Raw genomic sequence first — 20,485 nt, forward strand, 5'->3', positions numbered from 1 at the left:
ATATAGTAAGACATCGCAGGAAAATACATTCCTTTCCCTTTTGGTTACTGTGATGGACTAGATGGACTTGTCTCCCTCTCCTGCATCTACCACAAGATTCATATTCAGAAATGCAAATCACTAATAGGACGGCATGTTAAGGTAAGTCTTGGCAAGTCATCAGGTCATTAAGGTGACGCCCTTGGGAATGAAATTAGTGCCTTTATAAGACCAGGCAGGAGACAGCTTGCTTTTTCTCTACAGGGAAGATGGCTGTCTACAAACCACACTGGGTCAGCTGGTACCATCATAGGTTTCTAGCCTCAGGAGTAATAGAAATACAAATGTTTGCTGTTTTACAGCAACCCTTGAAATTGTAACAGTAACCTGCCCAGGCAGATGCTAAATAGTTATTAGTTAAAATGATATGTAGGAAATTAATCCTGAATGTGGCAGAGCAGCTGTAACCTGAGTGGAGGGGGGCAAAGTATAAGAGGTCGTGACAACTGGCAGCTGCTATCATCATGGGGCAGTGTTGGACAACAGGATATGGCTAATAATTAAGCTGTATACTTTTATACTTTACATACTATTTGACTTACTATTTAATTGTCAGCCAAGGACAGTAGCATGTCTGTGGTGACAGCAAGTCAGGAGCCTAAGGCAGCAGAAGAATTATTTAAGTCCAGGATTTCCAGTTCGGTCTTGGCAACACCGTGACTCTCCAACTTATTGGAAAAGAAACCCTTTCCCTGAATACAGCCTTCAGTCTCCACAGACCATTCTCTTCCTTTCCGTGTTCGTCACAAGAGTAGGGTTGGTTTTTTATTGTTGTTTTTGCTTCCTTTTGGCTTTGTTTGTTTCTTTGCAATATTAACTATTTTCATTTGAAGTCTGAACCTGTTCATACAACTCTACCAATTACAATTCTTCCCTCAATGGGAGACCATGCCCACGTTGGGTACAATCTTGACTTTCCTTTATCAGGAAGAATCCCAATTTGTTCCCATTTCCACACACACAGTTAAAATTTTTACCAACTATAACACATGGTAAAGAACCTCCCACCAACTCAATCCTTTTAAAAAACACAGCTCTCACCTTACATGGAATGTGAAAGAGTTTATTCTGGAGCCATTTTAAATGACATGGCCCGGACACACAGATTTAACCTTACCCTAACTTCCATGCTCCAACATGGAGGCAGTTTCATGAAGTCTTATAGTTTTACAGAATAAAGAAAATCATAAATCCTGACTATTTTAAAATGCATTGGTGGGTACATCAGAGAGATTCTTACAACAAGATAGGGGGAGCTTTTCTGTAGGCATTAGATGCCTATCTGATGGCATTCTTAGCTTTTGGGTTGGTGAAAGCTAATAGTCTGCTAAGTTAATAAACTAGGTTTTATCTATTAGTGACGGGATTTTAGTTCTGACACAGTGGTGGGAAAGTCTACCATTAACATCCAATTCAGTCTTCGTTTTTCATGTATAATACAATTTAATCATTTATGGACTCTTTCCAGCACAATCTAAAGGACTACTTCTCAAGCCTTACTTTTAGGGTGTTTTCCTATCCTAGAAAAGTTCTCCCGATCTGAATGAGGCGGCAGGAAGTCCCGCCCATGTAGAACTTTTTTTAACCTATTTTAATTGCCTACACCTAGCAGGTATGTGTGGGGGGGTGGGAAGTGTGGAGTCCAGGTGGATGGGGAAAGCTGTTTTGCTTTTCTAATCAGTTCAGAAAAATTGTTGTTGTATAACTGATATACAAAGAGCTGCATTTATATGATTTGATTTATATAATCTGATAAGTTTGGAGTGAGTCTGGATGCATGAGATCCTCACTGTAGTTCATGGAATAGACATTCTGAGCATTTTAATAGTGTACATCTGTGCATATGTAACATATCTTTTAAAAATAATTTCCATCTCTACAGCATCAGGGCTTTTATCTATCTTGCTATCAGGTCAAAAGCGTCACAGATTGAGGATACATTATACATTTCTGATTCATTTTCTGTAAACCTCAGTTGACTTTAGGTCAGAACCTTCTTTCCTGGTCTGTTTCGATTTCCCTACAAGAAGGGGTGTGCTTGTCTGTTGAGACAGACTATGATGGTCATTAAACTCCTATCTGATCAATATATCTAAGATCAAAGCCAATGGGGTGGCTTCAAGGAGAGACGCCAGCTGCCAGCCCTTTCTTGTGAGATCTATTTATTACCGGCAGAAACCTCCTCAACCTTGAATAAGCACAAATTACTTGCATTTAAGGTGGCTTGTGGCATTTATTGGAAGAAATCACACTTTTATTTCCACTCTGAGGGAAAGTATCATAAATATTGTAAACCCTATAATTAGCAGTCCAGAGGGAATAGAAAGAGCTCATTTTCTTATAACTGGTACTGCTGAATAACTCAGCTACAGCAGGTCTTCACACTTCTGCTGAGCTTAACTAACTCCACAGAGTTTTGGGAAGTCTATCCTCTGTTCCTAGGATCTAGATTTTTCTTCTTTTTCTTCATTTTATAAATTGCTGCGCATTTAAAATCAGTTCAATTCAGGTCTGTCTTTGGAAACAGGCTTTCTAATTTCTGATTCAGTAAGATTCAGATTAAGATATGGTAAGATTAAGAAATATGCACCCTGTCAGCACAGCAGGGTAAGATGGGAAATGAAAAAGTCAAAATCTTCCCAGAACCTTGTAATATTTTAATCTGCTAACAAATTTATAACCATTGAAATCACACAGCACACAAAATGCAAATGAAGAAATATGAATTTGGCAATGTGGTACGGAAGGGAGACAATTCTATTACCCTGATCTAGGAATTGGAGTTTAGGTTGATGATTGACATATTTTCTCAGCTTAATCCTCCCTTGCACTGCTCTCTCAGTCTATGCAGGCAATTTAAGAAACAGTACAGGTTGGGTGATTTATAAGCGTTCTATCTCCAGCGCTCCCTATGCCTCCCCAGGCTGGGAATCAAGGGCTGTGCTCAGCTGTCTCACTCACCACAGAGAAGAATGGGGTTTTAGAAAGCAAGGGGAATGGGTACTGGGGAGCACACTGGAACAAGAGTTTGTCTCCATACCCCTCTCCAGAGTGAGGACAGACCCTGTTTTCTGTGACAAAAAACAAACAAACAAAACAAAATGCCATGACCAAAGGTAACTTAAAAAGAAAGGGTTTATTTAGTTTCTTGTTCCAGAAGGATAGCGCTCATTATGGTGAGGAAGGAATGATGACAGGCAGAGAAAGATGGAGACAGAGGCAGGAGCTGGCTGAAGCAGAGCGAACAGGAAGTAGGGCAAGGCTCAAAGCCCTCAAAGTCCAGCCTCAAGGACAGACTTCCTCCAACAAGGTTACACCTCCTAAACTCCACAACATGCACACAGAGGCCACCAACTGGAACCAGGTGTTCAAATTCATGAGCCTCTGAAGGCCATTTCTCATTCAGATGACCACAGACACCGAGCATCAGTCCCAGTGTCCACACTGGAGCCCCGAGAGGTGGATTTCACACTGGTACCTCTATAAGACAGGTAAAGTGACTACAGGCACTGGCTCACAAACCTTCTTCCTGGGCTCATGGTCAACTGCACTGCAGCTTCCTAACTAAGACACTCCCTCTTCCAGAGAGAAGGGAGGCTCAACAGTCTCAGGAAGCAAACAAAACTTCCAATTCTCTGAAAGCTAACGCCTACAATATTCTCAAGGTTATACACCAGTAAGCAACTGCAGGGGACAAGGTGCTTCTTCTGGCCAAGCCACCCTTCAGCTCACTTAGGGAGCCCCAGAGATGCAACGAGTCATCCCTCATACTGAGGTAGGCTTTTCCATGGCACCACTGCCTTAGAGTGACTTCGACGCCTCTTGTCAGTAGCCTGAAAGACTCACTAAGCTACACTTGAACAAAACAGTTTCTTTGGTTGGCTGTTAGCATCCTATCTGAGGTAAGTTCACGTCTCTCCAGGAAAAGCTGTTCAACGCAGTATGAAACCCAGAAATGGCAATTTACTCATTCGATATTGCTTATAACACAAGCCGACTAAGTTCTTGAAAAGAAGCTTCTGTGCAAGAGCTGACGTGGGGCCTTTAAAGGACAGCGGCAATCAGAGCAGTGCTAGGAAGAATGGGCCCTGCCGGGTGTAGACAAGCCACAGACAAGCCTATCTCCTCCATCTTTGATGGGAACACTGCCCGTCCTAGGTTCTCTTCCATCCTTTCCCTCGGTCACTCAGTGCATGGCTTCCCCTCCAGCAGTAAGGACTCATTTTCAAAGAAGCATCTTCATTCCTTCAAGTACATTAACATCTGAACCAGAACCAAGAGCTCTTCTGTCACTCTGCCCCATCACCATGTCAGAGATGTGACTCAAACATGCAGAAGGCGTCTGAAGATATTCAGGTCCAGGGTAATGGCCAGGCATACAGTGATCTGTTATTGCATTGATCTTAAGGTCTCCTCAGCATCCCAACAGAGTCAAGTCAGGCATCGTCTCTGAGGTAAAATCTGCCAACACTTATACGACTCTGGGGTTACTTCCTGTTTTCAATCATTTGTTTACAGTCAAAAAGACTCAATCGCTAGCCAGGTAGTGGACAAACTTGAACAGGAGCTCTTAAAAGCCTTCTTGGGTGGGCAGTACATAGTGTGTGATCATTTCCCTGCCTGGGCCAGGGGGACAGGCATAAATCATGTGGGTGATCCATTAGTTTAGCTCATGATACCCTCCCTAGAGAATTAATCAACTTCAATAGAGATTACATCAGCCCTTCTCCACTTTCTCCCATGGCCAAAAAAATTCCTCAGATAATAGAATACAATGGCTTTTCCCTCCCTTTGAAACCTCTCTCATTCTCGGAAATTTCTCTCACTTTCCTCAAGTGTGACAATGCAGTATTATGACAATATCTCTCACTTTCTAAGAGACGGGAACTTTTGCTGGACCTCACAGCCAAATTAATAATCTACCTTTAAGTCATTTAAGATTGAAGACCCATCTCCTACTGTGTACTCAAACTAATTTGCCTTTAAGAGAACAATGTACCAACCAACCCTGCTTGCCTTGGATTCCCCAGGTAACCAACTTTCACAACCTAAGCTAATGCAGGGCTGGAATCTTAAATTATGTACTCTCCCATGCCCATGACCCAAATAATGCAAGTGTTATCATTTACTGAAAGCAGCAAATACAGAGGTTGAAAGCAACCTCCTAAAATCAGCCGTAAAGGTCGAAAGCGTCCATTTAAGGTTATGGGATGGTAAACAATGATGTTTGTTATCTGGATCAGTTGGAGTCCATTGGAATCAGAAACTTAATCCCTTGTGAAAACATAAAGATTTCCCTAAAGTATCCCTTTCCTTCCCCAGGTGATGCTTTATATGCTGTTTAAAAAACACAGAGTGAAGTCTTTTGTTAGGGACAGACACATTCGCAAGCAAGATTTAGATTCATACAACACACAGACAAAGGATGGAAGACACAAGGAACATGAAGTAAAGAATTCAAATCTGGAGTTGCTCTTGGCTAAATCACTCCAAAGTGGAAGTGTTTTGATTTCTTTCCTTAATGTGACACCAAGGCATTATTGGTGACTCAGCTAGTCATTAACACATATAATTCATGCATGCAATTTCTCACTTTGGAAAAGTTCTTTTTAAATTTTTTTAAAATTTTATTTATGTGTACTGATACATCATTTCCCCTCTTCTCCCTCCAACTCCTTCCATGGTCCTTGTGTTCTCCCCTAAATTCATGGACTTTTTTCCTTTAATAATTGTTGTTACACATATATTTATATCTGTGGTAGTTTAAATAAAAATCCCCCCCCCCAGGCCCATAGGCAGTAGCACTTTTAGGAGGTGTGACCTTGTTATAGCAGGTGAGGCCTTGTTAGAGGAAGTATGTCACTGGTGGGCTTTGAGGTTTCAGATGCTCAAGCTACGCCCAGGGTGCCACTCTCGAATTTCTGCTGCCCAAAGGTTCAGATGTAGAACTCTCAGCTTCCTCTTCAGCAAATAGACTTATCTCTGAACTATAAGCTAGCTCCAATAAAAATGCTTTCCTTTATAAAAGTTGGTGTGGCCATGATGTCTCTTAACAGCAACCTCATTTGTTCTGAATCTTTGTTTTTTGAGTTCTTTGCTATATACGCCGACTATTAACCCTCTCCCTATATAGCTAGTAAAGATTCTCTCCAACTCTGTGGGCTTCTTCACTCAACTGATGTTTTCTTCACTGTATAGAAGCTTTTTATCATTACGAGGTTCTACTTGTCATTTGCTAGCCTTAAATCCTTGGCAAATGGAGCCCGATTCAGAAAACCCTTTCCTATACCTAAATCTTACCGAAAACGTGTTCTTCTAGTACTTCCAGTGTTTCAGGATTAACATCGAGGTTTTTGATCCATCTGGAGTTAATTTCTGTGTAGGCTGGAAGACATGGGTCTAATTTCATTCTTCTATATAGGGACATCCACTTTTCCCAGCACCATTTGTTGAGAATGTTGCCTTTTCTCCAGGGTGTATGTTTTCAGTATTTTTGTCAAATATCAGAAGGTGGTAGTGTGTGGATTCGCATTTGGTTCCACTAGCTGTTCTATTGATCTCCATGACAGTTTTGGTGCCCAGGGCCATGCTTTTTATTACTGTTGCTAAGCAATATACGCCACAAATTTCAAGTGGAAATCCTTCCAGCACTGTTCTTTTTTTGGTTCTGGGTTGCTTTGGCTACCCAAGGACTTTGTGGGTCCATATGACTTTTAGGATATTTTTGTCTGTCTCTGAAATATGTTGTGGGGGTTTTGGCTGGGACTGCATTGAATCTGCAAGTTGCTTCTGTTAGAATGGTTATTTTTTTTTTGTATAATAATTCTAAAGAGCATGGGAGGTCTTCCTATTTTCTCATGTATTCCTCAATTTCGTCAGAGATGCAGTTTTAATTGTAGGTCTTTAATCTCCTTGGTTAGATTTATTACTAGATTTTCTTGGGTGGGAGTGTTTCCATAATCTTTCTCAGCATGGTTATGTTGATATCTATATAGAAAGGCTACTAGTTTTTGCAATCTGGCTATGAACTCTGCCATTTTGCTGCAATCACTGATGATTTCCAGAAGTTTTCTGTTGTAATTTTGGGGATCAACTTACGTATAACGTCCTCTGCAAATAGGGATGATTTTACTTATTTTTATCCCTTAGATTTTTCTTTCATCTGACTGCTTTAGTGCTAGAGCAATTTTACTCAAAAGAAATGGGGATAGTGAACAGCCCTGTCTTGTTCCTGATTTGAATAGGGTTATTTTATTTTTCCATTTTGCATAAATATTGGCTGTATATCTGTCATGGACTACCTTGATTATTCTGAGGTGCATTTCCTCCAGTCTTACAATCTCTAGGACTTTAATCATAAAGGCATGTTGAATTTTGCTTTCAAGCTTTTATTGCATCTACTTATACAATCATGTGGGTTTTGTCTGATTTATTGCATTTATTAGTTTACATGTGCCAAACCATCCCTGCGTCTCCAGAATAAAGCCAACTTGATGACAGTACATGCTTGTATTTGGGTTGTAAGTACTTTCTATCATGTTCATCAGGAATTCTGGCTAGGAGTTCTGAGGTTTTATTGTGTTTGTAACTGGTTTTTGTACTTGTAGAAGGAATGTGGAGATGCCCCTTACATTTCTATATTTGAATGATTTAAGAAATATTGACTGGAGATTCAGGAAAGTCTGATAGAAATCTCTACCAATTTATTTGGGCCTTTTTTTTTTAAGTCTTCTATCACTGTTTCAATCTATGTATTTTTTATAGAGCTGTTTAGGTCTCTTGTTTTAACTTTCGTGATTTTGATGAATCTAGAATTGTTTTAACTTTGGTGATTTTGATGAATCTAGATTTTTTTCCATTTATTTTAGATTTTGTAACTTAATGGACTCTACGGTTGTAAAGCATTCCTTTGTAATATTCTGAATTTATTTGGTATTTGTTGTAATGTTTCTCTGTTAATTTCTGATTCTGTTCATTTGAGCCTTTCTTCTTCTCCTCCTCCTCCTTCTCTTCTTCTTCTCCTTCCTCTTTTTTTATTAGCTAGGCCAAAATCTGTCAATCCTGTCTAACTTCTCAAAGAATCAGGCCCTAGATTCATTGATTTTTCTGTATTATTTTCTTTGTTTTTATTACATTAAAATTTCCTATGGTTTTTACTATTTCTTCTCAAATACTTAATTTGGGATTGGTTTGTTCTTTTTTTGTCCAAACTTTTGATTTGTATTACGCCATTTGTTTTTGCTCTTTCTATTTTCTAGTGTAGAGGCTTAGAGCTGTACCTTCCCTTACAGGACTGCTTTCCAGTGTATCCCAGGGGTTTTGTAGTATTGCATTTTCATTTTCACTTATTTCCAAGAAAACTTTTCTTTCTTGATTTCTTCTTTGACACATTCATTATTCAGTAATGTGTTGTTTAGTCTTAATGAGTCTCTGTAATTACTAGAGATTTATCAACACTTGGTCAAATAGAATACACAGAGTTATTTCAGCTTTTCTAAATTTATGATTGTCTTGTATCCCTATATGTAATCTATTTTAACAAAGCTCCCGCTGGTTGCTGAGTATGTGGATTCTTTGGTGTTTAGGTGGAGGACTCTGTAGATATCTGTTAGGTCCAAGTGTTTGATGCCAATCAATCCTAATGTTTCTGCTATTTTCTATCCAGGCCACCTGTCTTTTATTAGAGACAGTGAGGTACTGAAATCACCTCCTATTAAGGAGTTGAAGCTAGTCTGTGTCTTGAAGTCCAACAGTATGTTCTTTCTGAAACTGCTGTCCCCAAGTTTAATTCATAGAATGTTTAGAACAGCAATGTCTTTTGATTCACTGTTGTAGTAATAGGAGCGGTGGGCCGCTTCCCGCCACCTGGCTAGCTTTACCCAAAATAATTACACGGAAACTGTATTCTTTTAAACACTGCCTGGCCCATTAGTTCCAGCCTCTTATAGACTAGCTCTTACATATAGATCTAACCCATTTCTAATAATCTGTGTAGCCCACGAGGTGGTTTAACAGGGAAGATCTTAACCTGCGGCTGTGTCAAGTGGGAGTATCATGGCGACTCTCTAATTCAGCTTCTTTCTCCCAGCATTCTGTTCTGTTTTCTCCGCCTACCTAAGGGTTGGCCTATCAAATCGGCCTAGGCAGTTTCTTTATTAATAAGAAATCACTCCCACATCACACTGTTCCTCTGATTAAAATGAGGCAACTTTCTTTATCTCTTCTGATTAGTTTTAACTGGAAATTTATTTTATCAGATATTAGGTTCTTGACACTTCCTTGCTTCCTGGACCATTTACTTGGAATAATTTTTCCATCCTTTCACCTGAAGTGGTACTTATCTTTAAAGCTGAGTTTCTTGTACGCAATGGAAAGAGAGAGTTTGTTTTGTGATCCACTCAACCAACCCTTGTCTTTTTATTGGGAGTTTAAGCTGCTAATATCTAAGGTTATTGTGAAATAGAATAAGGTAAAAAAACAAAAGACCAATTATTAGACTTAATTAAAGCATTGTTTGTACCGTTCATTTCCAAGCATGACTTCATCTTGCTACCTGGAACAGAATGACCTGGAGAAATATCTAAAACCCAATAGTCTGTTGCCCTTAAAGACCTGACCACAAAAGCTTGCACCATTCAATTATAACATATGCCTTAAAAAACAAAAACAAAAAAACCCCGAAAAGCTGCCTGCCATATATGCTCCTGTAAAATCTCACTTGCTTGCTCACTGCACTGTGTGGTTTTAGAGAATAAAATGAGAAGGCAAACTGGGCCTGGGACCAAGGCATTTCAGGAGCACCCTGGCTTCAGGCCACTGGTGAGCACATCTTCTCTCTCCTACTCTCATTGGTGTCCAAGTGCTTATTCCAGAAAGAAACCCACATTAATTATTGAACTGTTTACATTGATTACTGTGATTTTATTGGAGTTTTTGTTGTTGTTGCTGCGGCTGCTTGTGTTCTTAGTTATATTTCTGGTGTCAGTCATTATAGCTTTATGTGATTGCTTTTGGTTACCCCTTGGCTATTCATTCTTATTCATAGCTTCCGTCTGAAGCCTTGATTCTAGTATTCACTGTAGGACTGGTTTAGTGGACATGAATTATTTTAGCCTGTTGCTATTATGTGACTTTTTTTTTTCTCTTGTAGTTTTCAACACTCTTGTTTTGTTCTATTTAGGGTTTTGACTATTCTATGACATTTTTTTCTGGCCCTATCTATCTGGTGTCATATGTGCCCCTTTATCTATATGGATTTGTCTTGCCTCAATTTGTGACCTTGTTGAAAACCTGATCTATTCCATTAACCTGAAATTCTTCTCCTTCATATCTGTCTATAATTTGAAGACTGAGCTTTCCCATAATGTACCACAATTCCTGCATGTTTGTTTGATTTCCTGTAGTTTTTAATTTTGTTTTTTAGGTTTTTATTTTCTTTGCTTATGTGGTCTAATTCCTGTACTCTAGCTATGCTTGAGGAATATATAATCTCTGGCCACTTCCTGGAAGCATCCAGCAGATATAGAGTATGGTAGGTAGTGTAGTCAGTAAGGACTATTCAAGATGCTATACCAGAGCTGAATGGAGGTGTGCCATTTCCAAGTTGGTGGGAAGGACACTGCATCAGAGAAGTCATCAGAAAAGGAGGGTGGCAAGCCGGGGTCTGTGAAACATCGAACGTTGCCTGTGGGTACTGAGGACTGGAAGGAAGAGGCTGACTCACCCTTCAGGAGACAGCTGGGGGATGGCACAGAACATGCCAGCATTTAAGTTATTGCCCTCATGGCACTCAGAGTAAAGAAAAAACTACTATTTAAAACTGACTAAAATGTTGAACTTTGATTTAGATATTTTTAAGCAGAAAAGGGACATGAAAAAATAGACAGAAGAGAGAAGAGAACTAGAGAAAAGCCTGAAAAAAAGAGTCTTGGCACTGGTTCCAACAAGCACCAGAGGGACTGTTTCCAGGCAGAAGAAGAAAGACAGAAGAGCAGAGATAGTGGGCTGGCAGATACGGGTTTTCATGGGTGGTTGTGAAATTAAACAAATTACATGATGTGTAAAGGAAAACACCCACCTTATATTAAGCACTCAACTCAACATCCTAGTCATTAGAGAGTCTCGACTGTGAGAAGTGAGCAACTGAGGGTTTCAGGCCCTTTTTTCTACCACTGGAAGAGAATGGAGAGGGAAGGACAAGAGCAGGATACTGCTCTGCAAGAATGTCAAGGGATAAAGAAAAACCAGCAAGTAAATACAACAGTAGCTGCCACTACCAACTTCTGAAAAACCTGAGGAACAAAATAAGCGGGAAAGCATGTTTTCAAAGAACATCATGTTGAAAGAAGCAGCTGTTAATATATATTAATGCAAGAAGCTGAACAAGAAAAAACAATGTCCAGCAATAGAAAAGCTTTATGCTGAGAAGTACCAAATATTTTATCTCCTCATTTATCCTGTAAGTACTGTTTTCAACATAACAACTCTTCAAAGTCCTGATGTTGCTGCTTAATTTTCCCAGCAGGTTTTGTCTTTTTCTAGCTACAAAGGCTTTCTTTCAGGACCTGTCCTCAAAAGCAAGCAGTTAAGAACCCCCTCCCCTTTATTTCAGTAGGAAATCTGCAAAAGACCCTGGCAACTATCTAGGTTTCCACAGCAACATCCCTTGTCCCACTCTATACTCCAAGCAGGAAAGGTCAGAAAAGTGTGGCCAGGACAATTAAGAAATAATCTTTGTTATTACAGATGTCCTCAGTTATCTGCATGAACCCCTTGGATGCCTTAATGTAAGGATGCTCAAATTTCTTGTAAAATAAACTAGCATTTGCATATAGCCATGTCCTATCTGCCGTAAATGCAGAATCATCTCTAGATTGCTTATACCTAACACAATATAAGCGGTACTTGGATAATACTTGCATTGGTTAGAAAATAGGGATGAAATTTCAAAGTCTGAACATTTGACGTAGGCATAATTTTGCATTATTAAAATACGCTGAGGATTACAAAACCCATGATAGAAAGAGGTGACTATATTATGTATTTCCTGTTCAATTACTTCACATGCCCCAAAACCTCATTTATACAATGTTTCTGCTATAATAATTTATGTGCACTTCTGAAAATGCTCATATCTGACAAAATTTAACATTTGTTTGGATTATTTGACCTCAAACCTATGGCATCTCAAAGAACAATTAAAAACAGTAGCCAATAACCTGGAACAACCAGCCACCTACCTTAAAAAGGTAGCTGGCTCTATATAGTTAGTAACTAACACCAGACAATAGCAAAAAAAAAATACTATAAAACAGAGAAAGAGCTAACAATGATTTAATTGCAGTGAGCCTGATTGGCATACAGGATGGAATATAACCCGTTTGAGCCAAGGCCATCACTGTATCTATCTTGGAGGAAGATAATCATTATAAAATTTCAAACCCACCCTCTTTCTCTCTCTCCCCCCACCACAGACACACACACACACACACACACACACACACACACACACACACACAGACACAGACACACACACACACAGACACAGACACACACACACACACACACACCAACAATTAAGTTGAGGCCCTTTCTTCTCAAGCATAAGGCCATGAGACTACTCCTAATATCTTTGTTCTCTTTGTCTAGGAAAGCTTATATAAACCAACACCATGTCTGTCTTCTACAGACATCACAACATCACCAATCCTGTTGGAACTAATCGCCTAGCAAAGCAGAACATGTAGCATTTCAGAATCTCAGAGTAACTCATCTTAGGATGAATGGCTCTGGTGAGGTGACCTGCTGTCCATGAGCAAAAGTAGGCATAAAACCTGGCAAGGGTGGAGGGGGGCGGAGTTGGGGGTGTGCAGGCCACACCTGGGCTTTCCCTACTCAATAATCGAGTCCTATACCTACTAAAGAAACTTCTCCCAGAGGGAAAAAAATGAGCACAGGCAAATCAACAAGAAGGCACAATACTTACATATAGTATGTGGGATAGAGTCCTTCAAAATACCAGCAATGTTTTTTGGCTTCTGTGCACTAGAAATAAAAGCAAAAGAAAAAAAAAATCTTTGTCAGTGGTAAGTAACTTATACACTACTGAGAAGGTCTCAGAAGTTAACAAGGAAAGGACGGCAATGGCAGAAAGCACAAAAATCCAGTAGATGATAAACATAAATGGCAGGGAGAATTCCATCTCCTCCCTTCCTCAGAGTGGTTTTACTTCTTCAAAACATTTTTAAAGGGAAGGAAACAGAAGCAACTATTTTTCTAGCTTCCCATATCTCTAAATACACTAGATACAAACATTTCCTTAAAAGGGGAAATGAGAGACAATCCTTTGGGGATGAGGGTTAGGGCTAGAAACCAAACCTATGGCCCTATGTATGCTAGGCAAGCACTCTAACCACTGGGCTACACCCCAACCCCACTTAAAAAATGTATGACACTTCAGAATAGCCCAGGTGTTCCCTTAGAAAGGAGAGGGCTGCCACTACTGCCTGCCTCAGCCCCTCTTCCTACCCAACTGCATCCCCTTGGGGCTGGGCCACCAAGAGGCACTGACACAGGTCCCCCTCATTCTTCCTAGTTGCTCTCCCCAGCCATTCCTCCCAGGCCATCTGCATTCCTTTGAGAGTCCCCAGTGACCTTACAGGGACTCCACAAGCACCACACTTGGCTGGGACCCAGGTCTGCTGCTTATGCCTTCTTTTCCACTCTAGTCTTTCTGGGGTACACCTAATCTGACCGGTCCACACACCACACCCATCCTCCCAGCATATCCCATTCCCTTGGGACTCACCGCCATCCACAGCCAGACCCAGGGTACACCCAGTGCTCCCTCTGCTGCCCACCACAGGGCCTACTTAAAAGACCTCCAGAGTCAGTGCCCTGCCTCCTGACGTCCTTAAGACAGTGGTAGACAGTGCTAAACCTCTGATCATTATTCACCAGTATTGTGTGAATTGTTGATTGGGTGTTTTTTATTCTATTAGACTCTGAAGGATTCTAAGTATTATCCCCCCCCCATTTTTTTTTTTCATTTCAAGAAATACTGCTTGTAAGAAGCCTCATCCTCTAACTTCTAAAAATATTGACAAAGTGCTGCTGGAAAAGAGAGAGTCCTCCAAACCGAGACTGAGCAGTTAGCACGTAGGGAATGGATGGAGAGTCAAACACAAGAGTTTAAGCACGCTGTTCCCATCACTAATGGCACTTCAGAGACCTTGAGGATTTCTCACAAGCAATATTTCTTCAAGTCAACCACTCTCTTAAAGACTATGAGGACATGCACACTGTAAGATGCAGGCTAGTCCCAACTACATATCCCGGAAAAAATTCTTTTACTTTATGAATACAGTTTCTTGTTGCGGGAGGTCCTCCCACTCCTCCAGCCTATCACTGCTGAGGTACCAGCCCATTGGGGCGTGGTTTCTCTCCCTTTAAAAAAGTGGCCACTTCCCTCTCCTCTCTCTCTTCACTTCCTGCTCCGCCAGCGACTAGACTCCTTTCCTGGCTGCGTAGAGGGCTGTTGCCTGGGACAGTGATCTGTAAGTTTTTTCCCCTTTAAATAAATACCACCCTAATAATCATAACCCCGAATTGGTGTGGCATTGTTTGTGACTTACGCCTTCAGTTTCTCTGCCTACTTTGGGGTTTAAATTAAAGAGACACATGACAGCAGATACTGCGAGGACCTGAAGTCAGTTATGATAAAAATCCTTATCTCCTGCAGATAAAATTATTCAATAACCAAAATTAAAATTCTACCAAAAGAAAACGTCTATACAGTAAGAATAATATCTTCAAACAACTGAAAGGTTGGCAGAAGGAAAGACACAAGGAAATGATCAACTTCTACAATAGAAAATTATAAAATAGAAAACTGGTTCAGAGAAAATCTAGGGAAGGGAGAGCTCCAGATCTGGAAATGAGAGCGACCACTGCTCTCTTACAGACTACAGATAGTGGTGGGGATAAAATCCCAGCATGAAGAGGCAAAGTGGGTAGGAAGTACCACCCACAGCTAAGAATCTACTGGCAGCTGATAGCTCCTGGGAAGGGGGAATCACTCTTCTTGAAGTGTGGCCCTTGGTAGGTAAACCCGCTCGAAAGGAAGGTACACATCCAAGAATACATGGGCAACACAAGCTGTATTTGATGGGCTTAAAAAATGAGATCTCGAGATGAATCTGGGACTATTTAGGATATAATAAAACTTCATTGTTAAAAATTATCAAAGAACTAATAAAAATTTTAAAAAAACTAACCAAAATTTCCAAAATAAAAATCAGAAATGTCTAATTTAAGACATAAAATTTTATACTATACTTTCAATATAATTTAGCTAATAAAACAGCTGGCTAGTCTTCTATCAATTTGACACACAAACTAGAATTACTAAAAGAAGGGAACCTCAGTTGAAAAGATGCCTCCATAAGGTCCATATATAAAGCATTTTCTTGACAGGGGGAAGCACACAGTCCATTGTGGGTGGGGCCATCCCTCAGATGGTGATCCTAGATTCTATAAGAAAGCAGTTTGAGCAAGCCATGGGAGGCAAGCCCAGTAAGCAGCACCCCTCCATGGCCTCTGCATCAGCTCCTGACCCCAAGTTCCTACCCTGCTTAAGCTCGTGTCCTGCCTTTCTTTGGTGGTGCGGGAGAATTGTCTGTATTCTGCCAATCACGTTAAAAATAAACGCTGATTGGCCAGGCAGGAAATATAGGCGGGAAAACCAGACAGGAAGTAGAAATGATGTAATGAGAACAAGAGAATTCTGGGAAGGAGAAATTTGATTCCTCCTACTCCTGCCCAGACCACCAAAGCAGCAGGATGTGATCTGCCTCACTAAAAAAGGTACTGATCCACATGGCTAACATAGATCAGAAAAATGGGTTAATCAAGATGTGAGAGTTAGCCAGTGAGAGACTAGAGCTAATGGGCCAATCAGCTTATAATTTATGGAGACCTATGTGTGATTTTCTTTGGGGCTAAACAGCTGTGGGTACCGGGCGGAACAAAAACCAACAACAACAAGTCTGGCCCCTGTTCCTGTTACACTTTGGTGATGAATAGCAATGTGGATGGATAAGCTGAATAAACCCTTTTCTCCCCAACTTGCTTTCTGTCATAGTGTTTCACTGCAGCAATAGATACCCCAACAAAGACACAAAGTTACCATACACCCAAAGGAAGCAGCAGTCAGCATTCACCTTCATATTGTGGAGAAACATACTAATTTAGGAATATTCTGCTAAGAAAGCCAACAAAGCAGCACTTCTAAAATCGCATAGTTTTCTTATATATTAAAAGAGAAATGAAATAATAGGAATGATTGGACAAGAAAACACAAGTCAAAGGGGATAAGAAACAGTTTATTCCAGAGTCAAATATGAGTGACCATGGCCTAGGAACACGGATTCAGATTACCAAATTCCAAGTTTCAAGGTAGTAAATGGTTTATGAAGCTTTTCATAAACACAGAGCAAAGAAAGTCATAAACCAAGACGTTTTTAAGAACACTTGTAGAAACGTTAGGTAAAGCAAAGTGGGTAATCTCAACTCCTGAACATGACACTATGTGACTAACCCTTCACCCTTTGGCTGGCTTGAGCCACAGGTCTACTGATACATTTCAAGAGTTTTACCTGTCAGTCAGGAGGCTGTTAGATCAGACACAAAAGTGAGTCAAGAATGGCTATGAAGGGGATAAAGATAACCTAAGATAAACTGTGATTAGAGGAGGGCCCTGCCATAACCCAGTCATCCTACAATCACTTAGCTTCAATCAGCCATCACCCTTCAGAAGGTCCAGTCAAGGACTGCTTTCTTTCCAGAAATATCTGTTCATAAAGGCATGTGCTGTTGGGAGCCAGACCAATCCAAGGCTTTCTCAGACGGCCTGATACAGGGACAAAAGAAAACCAGTCTGTGTCCTTGTCCAGGGTCAGACTTGGCAAGCTTCAGTCTTGGGATGGAACTTGGCCTCAAAGGAGTTAAGGCTTGGAGCTTTTCTACCTCAAGAGACTGGAGTTATCAGTTCTAAGGCCTCTGTGTGCTGTCTGCAATGCTCTTGAGTTAGCTATGTCCCCCTTGGGCAGTGTTACTTGATTAACCTCCTGCTGACCTCATCCTATCATAGGCCAGTTTCTGTAGAGGCTGTCCCATGTCTCCCTGGGAAACAGTATATAAAATGATGTATCTCTTAATAAATCTGATTGGTATAAGACAGAGCTTGTATAAGAACTTCCAATCCAAACTTTTCTATGTTCTTATCTCCTGACCTTCAAGTCCTCTCTCAGGACTTTGTCACTAAAGAACAACCTGCTTGCCTGGATCAATGTACCAAAATAGTCAAGAGAAGTTAGCTTTTATGTGGTAGCAGAGATGTTTTTCTAATGTATATTTTGACAGTCTCCAAGTTCTTTTATAAAACTCTTAACATTTTGCCTTCAATTATATCTTAGAATGTATTAAAGAGCTAGAAAGTACATATGGAGAGATATTTAAGATATAAAAATAGAGCCATTTAATAAAGAAAATTATCCAACAAGGAATTAAATAAAAACTAACATGGGCAAAGACTACGAAAAGTACTACGTAAAGGAAGAAGGATGTGCCAAACAATACTCACATAGTCAGGAATTGAGGCTATAAAAGGGTTAACATGGAAAATGTTCACCAGTCAAAATATTACTAAGTTGAAACTAGTGAAAATAAACATTCATATATGTAGAGAGTCATTTTTGAATGGCATAATCTTTACGATTAGTGCAAAAATACCTCTTGAGAACTGAAGTTCAAGGGGGGTGGGTGACTATTCTGCACCCACACTTGTCCTTTAAGTTCTTCAGCTAGCCAGAATTTGCTGTGTAGAAGACAGGAGGAGCATAAGAATGTAAGTCAGTGCAAAGGGCAGAAGCCACTGAAAGTCCCCAATTACACTCACTCAGGCACTTGGAAGGGCTACTCTCGCCCTTGTGAACAGAGTACTGAAAATCTTTCTAGCAATCTTTAAGACACAGCCATAAAATAAAATTCAAAAAAAAAAAAAAGAAACTATCAGGAAAAAAATGTCACAGAAAAAAAAAATTCAGGAGACAGTTGGGGGAAGCAAGTTCCAGCTCAATTTACTGAGGTTTAATTTGTGTACCACCCACGCTGTCCAAATACACTGCTGTCTCTTTTTAAGAGTCAACCAAGGGCTAAAGAGATGGTTCAGTGTTTAAGGGCATCAGCATTAGCTGTCAAGTAGTTTGGTGAACTCCAGGAAATGGGTTCAGCGGTACTCTCTTCACCCCAAGCCAGTTTCACAAAGCTTTCTGTCCCCAGAGTTCTACAACCACTCCATCTCCTCTCTCATTTCCAAGAGGTACTTTCTGGCTTTCTATTCTACAGTCTTGCCTTTTCTACAAGATTCAATAAAGGAATCCATTTAAGCTACATTTTCCTCCTGGATTCTGTCTGTGTTACTGCACTTCATTCATTTTTAGTCCTTTGTCCCGCTGTGTGGGAGCCCCACTCACAAGCTGGTAGACATCTGGGTTGTTCCTACGCCAGGCTAACATATCTGCTGCTGCTGCTACTGATAACAGGTGGTAGCAACAGGACAGGCAGCTGAGAGACAGAAGCCTCAATTCTTGACCTTGGACAGAGACAGGAAATGTCTTAGAATAATACTGGCTGTAGCCCAGAAATACCAAAAGTGCTTGGGGGCTCTACTCCCTGCTCTGATTTCTAAATGGTTTTAGGGTTACTACTTCAGAAGGAAGACTGTTACAGAAGGGAGTAGCTTGGACCCTAAGTCCCATTTCCCTAATGGCACTGCAAAACTAAACATCAGATTTGCTACTCCTTAGAACTTAAATTGCCAGGTGAAAAGGTGACCTTTTTCAGTGAGGCAAAGTCAAAAGAACAGAATTTAGCTTCCTGCCCTGGGTGTAGAACAAAATACACTGCTATCTCTTTTTAAGAGTCAATCCAAGGGTTAAAGGGATGCTTCAGTGCTTAAGAGCATCAGCAGAGGTGCTCTTCCAGAGGGCAGGGTCCAGGTCACAGCACCCACAGACTGGCTCACAACTGCTAATTCCTGTTTCAGGGGACCCGATTCCCTCTCCTGGCCTCCTTGCGCACCACTCCAATGTGAGGCAGACTTACAATACGACCTAAACACCCATACAGGAGTGTGGTGGCACACACCTTTAATATTGGGGCAAAAAGATCTCTGTGAGTTTGAGTCCAAACTAATCTACACAGTGAGTTCCAGGACAGGCAATGCTATGTAGAGTTACTGCCTCAAAAAGAAAACAAACAAACAAAACAAAACAAAAAATAACCCAAACTGACCTGCCAATCACCTGGCCCACCCCCAGCACCGTGTCCTGCAGGACTTCTGAGTCACCTGACATGCTCAGGAGAGGGAGAGATGCTTCTGTGTGATTATGCTTGTCCTTCTCAGGGGAATCTTCCTTATGCGGCTGTCTGTAGAGTTTCTACCATATAGATAGCACTGTGGTCCCTCTGTCATTTGGCCTGCCCACTTTCCTGCATCCTAATTTAGAGAAGTCTAATTCCCCCACCCCCTTTCAAAATCTCTTTTTGGATACTGACACATATCTGAGAACATTTTCCCTGACACGCCCTGGGCCTTCCCACTCATTCTCTGACCCTCTGAGATCTCACCATCCTCCACCATGGTTTGTTAACCCCATTGCAAAATTCCAGCCCTTCTCATTCCCTCTGCTCCATCTGCCTACTGGAAGGGGCTACCAAGATTTCCAGCCACCCCAAGCATGCCAAACATGGCTCTGGCAAGTCTTACCCTTCTCCCCCACCCTCTCTGCCTTGCTAAAAACTGACTACATCCCTAAAGCTAGCCACCAAGTTCTATTACCTTATTTGGCTACTTCCTCCTCCAGAGGCTGACTAGCAAAGTCCAAATATCAAAGTATTAAGTCCAGCAACCAAAAGCCTCCCTTGGCTCACCTAATTAACATATCCACTTAAAATTAAACACCTCATCCTAACACAGGGTTTCCCCTTTTACCTTTAAAAACTGCCATTTGCCTGTGGACCACGTATGTTTCCTCTTCATCCAGAGACAGTCCTTTATTCCTCTAGGGCAAATATCCGTTCCCTTTCTCCCCTTGTTCCCTTCCCCCTTTCCCTCATCCTCTATCTCCCATCTTTGTCTCTTATTCCCTGCTCTCTGTCCCTCTGGGGCAAATAAATTTCCTTTGTGCTGAGAACTTGGTCTTGGGCTGTCTTGAGCCTACATCAGTCCCTTTACCTTTCCTGTCGTTTGCTCTCAAATTCAAATAAAATTATCCTCGAGCTTCCTTCTGAGTCCATTTTTAAATTATTTTCTTATTAAGACTAGAAACCCAAAAAGGAAACTCAGTTTCCCTGGTAACTTGACAAACATTTGCATGTGTGTCCT

At 40.8% G+C, this 20,485-nt stretch overlaps 1 protein-coding gene across 1 annotated transcript in view; it reads right to left on the reverse strand.

The window, feature by feature from the left end:
- LOC121439770 (vesicular, overexpressed in cancer, prosurvival protein 1-like) overlaps positions 1 to 13,079 on the reverse strand; it is a 39,279-nt gene extending 26,200 nt beyond the window's left edge. Inside the window, exon 1 of the mRNA XM_041640399.1 lies at positions 13,025 to 13,079. The gene's annotated coding sequence lies outside the window, so the exon portion shown is untranslated. The remainder of the gene's footprint in view (positions 1 to 13,024) is intronic.
- Between the last annotated feature and the right edge of the window lie 7,406 nt (positions 13,080 to 20,485).

The sequence above is a fragment of the Microtus oregoni genome, unplaced genomic scaffold (assembly GCF_018167655.1).
Source record: "Microtus oregoni isolate MIOR12 unplaced genomic scaffold, Mior012 000062F_ref0000492, whole genome shotgun sequence".
Taxonomy (NCBI): domain Eukaryota; kingdom Metazoa; phylum Chordata; class Mammalia; order Rodentia; family Cricetidae; genus Microtus; species Microtus oregoni.